The sequence below is a fragment of the Rhagoletis zephyria genome, unplaced genomic scaffold (genome assembly GCF_001687245.7).
Source record: "Rhagoletis zephyria isolate East Lansing unplaced genomic scaffold, Rhagoletis_zephyria_1.1 Rzeph_scaffold_10475, whole genome shotgun sequence".
Classification (NCBI taxonomy): domain Eukaryota; kingdom Metazoa; phylum Arthropoda; class Insecta; order Diptera; family Tephritidae; genus Rhagoletis; species Rhagoletis zephyria.
The window spans coordinates 2988-5974 of NW_016167553.1; positions in this window are offsets into that span (position 1 = coordinate 2988).

A 2987-nucleotide genomic window follows, 5' to 3' on the forward strand; every position below is an offset into this window, starting at 1 on the left:
TGCACATGACGAGCAGCAACGTTTGTTGCACGCTTGCCGTTCGTTGGCGTTAATTTATAAGCGACACAAATGTTGAATTAAATTCTGCTTTTAGTTTTATGCGCCATTTTTGTCTGTGCCGCACCGCCGCGCTGCTGCGTTGCCCGTAGAGCTCTACTTACTAAATAAAAACCATCTTACTTTCTTGAAATAATTCGGTTTTGTGTGTCTTTCTGCCATTTTTGTTTTTGTTTGTTGTCGTTCATTTGCTGCCAAATAAAGTCGTGTTTTTATGAATGCAATAATCATAAAGAGTGGCGCAATCAACAGCAACAACAACAATAACCGAAGAAAGCCAGTGTTTCCTCATCGGGCGCATCAAGAAAAAATGCCAAAGATTTCGAAAAACTTTGCATTCAACTCCGGCAGATTGTAGTGCAATTGAGAAGATATGCAGTGGGTAAGAGGGAAAAACGATGAAGCGAATGCGAAAAAATAAATATAAATTTTATTTTTGTAATTTGTAAATTCAAGGAAATCCCATGAAAACCCTTAACTTAAAAAATTCAAATCGTGGTATGCTACGGGTCCCCCTGTATCACATTGTGCCATATCTCATTCTCATTTACCGCCTCTCATTTTCTCAATTCAACTTACTCCTGTGGTTATTGCAGCAACACTCGCTCCTGTTGCAATAACAATTAAATGTGATTACGTTTGGCATTGAGATCGCAATGCAAAGACGTAAGCGAAGTGCTCTGACACTGGTAGCGTCTTTGGCTTCATTTCGCGCTTTTTGACTTGTTGACAAGTTCTTTGCAATTCATGTTCCCATTTTTTACCATTCTACTTCTCCTCCTGCTGCTCTTCCTTCTCTGCTTGTTGTCAGTTTGTTGGCGATTTTTTGCCTGTAAATATTCGCTGATTAATTGGAAACGCATGTGATATGCGAGTGCCGAGTGAATTATTGCTGCCGCGATTTAATTTATGACTCGCACCACATTCTTTGCCCTTAACATATTTTTTAAGAAGTATTTTTTATTTTTTTATTTTTTTTCGGTTTGCCATTGCATTCGTTTGTCCTTGGTACTTACATAAATATGTGCTTTGAACTAGCTAATTGTACTGCAGTGTGGAAAAAATAATTGGCTGAGATAAATGTGTCAATAATTTGGAGTAGGAAGAAAATTGCATGCGATAAAGGACACTTGTGGACGATGCCTCTGGAAAAGTTTCCGAAACATATATTTAAAAAAGGTAGTGAAGTGAACTTGAAAATACTCCTGTCTGGTTATGAAGGTCAAAAATATTTTTACATAATAATAAAGTCTTTATGTAGGTACATAGTTACGGTGACCATATTAACCAACGTAAAATAAAGGAAATGTTTTTCAAAATATTTTGGGAATATGTACATACAACTTGTATGATGAAAGTACCTTACCCATATCGTAATTCAAATCAAGTATTACCCAGTTAATTATATTATTCCCCTGCTATAGCGAAAAATTAAGCCAAATCCTTTCCAAGGACTTCGCCATCCTTTGCTACCAAAACAGTGGTACCAACATTGGAATTTAATGTTCACAATGCACCCGAGCCTTAATTAAAAAAAAAAAACCAAAAAAATGTTTATTTTAGTGAACATTTTATTCATTTTTTTGTGTATTTTTTTTTTGTTTTGGGAGAACCATATAATTGTTTTCAACTAGTTTTTTTTTTATGTAACATTTATTAACTTGAACAGGAGAATGCATTTTCTTTAAAATTGCTACTTTATCTGCATTTTGCACTAAAAAATTTAATAAAATCAAATAAAAGTTCAGAAATCAGGCTCAACTAGTCTCTTGCAAACATCGTAAGCTTTGATTTGCCACTTGTTTGGCATATTTAAATAAAGCAGATCTAAAATCCAACGAAAATGGAATGGCATTTAATTAACAATCCAAAATTAAATTTAAATTCCGTTTAAATATTCATCATTAAATTGGCTCTGAATAAGATCTATGAAGACATACATAAATACTTTTGTATACATCTACGATGAGCTAATTTGTTTCACTTGTCTAAAATAAAAATCTAAATTTTTAACGTGGAAGGACCATTTAATCGGAAACGTGATGGTGTGGTGTGGTGTTCAAGAACGATGAAACCATTAAGAATTGCTGGTTTTCTTAGTCCTACGATGTTTATTTCCAATTATACAGTGAGTAAACATTTATTCCGGATACCAGAGACCTTAACAAGAAGTACCGGACTATTATGTATGTGTGTACTTATTATTGTATCCTACCAAAGTGGGGTAAACAAGAGCGTGTAGTAAGTTTAACGTTTCGTTGCCAATAAGGATGAGAATTCTTTAAATGTTTCTTTGGGCCACGGCCATAAGATAGCATAAAACAACTATTTATATAACTTTTCTAGTCACAGCACCACCCCGAAAGGAGCTGTATTTGAGTATTTGACGCAAAAGAGTTTTGGAAAAAAATATTACATATTAATGCATACATATGTACATACATATACACAGCCATATATAAATACATACTTATGAATATACGAACATATGCAAAAGCTGCCCCTTTTTGACGCCACGTAATTCTCTGCTCTTCAGCCAACTGAAGTGCCCACTTGAAACTCAATTTTTCGTGCATTTCAACATTGTGTGCGTGTTTGCGAAAATTAAAAAAAAAAAGAATTAAAAATTAACCAACAGAACGTTAAAAAGTTTATAATGAAGCTTAAATGCAAATAGTCATAAATCATCTGTGAAATGTGATATGATATCGTCCGACTGCAACCAACTGTGGCGTTGCAACGATGCAGTCGACACTGCATGTATATGTATTACATGTAAATTTGTATGCAATTTTGTAAAAATGTACAACGCTTATTGCTAGTTGTATGTATATACATACATACATATGTATATTGCGCTGCAGGCACATTGCAACCGATTTTCGCTTGATACCCAGTGGCTGCTGGCTGATGTTTGGTGATTGTTGCCT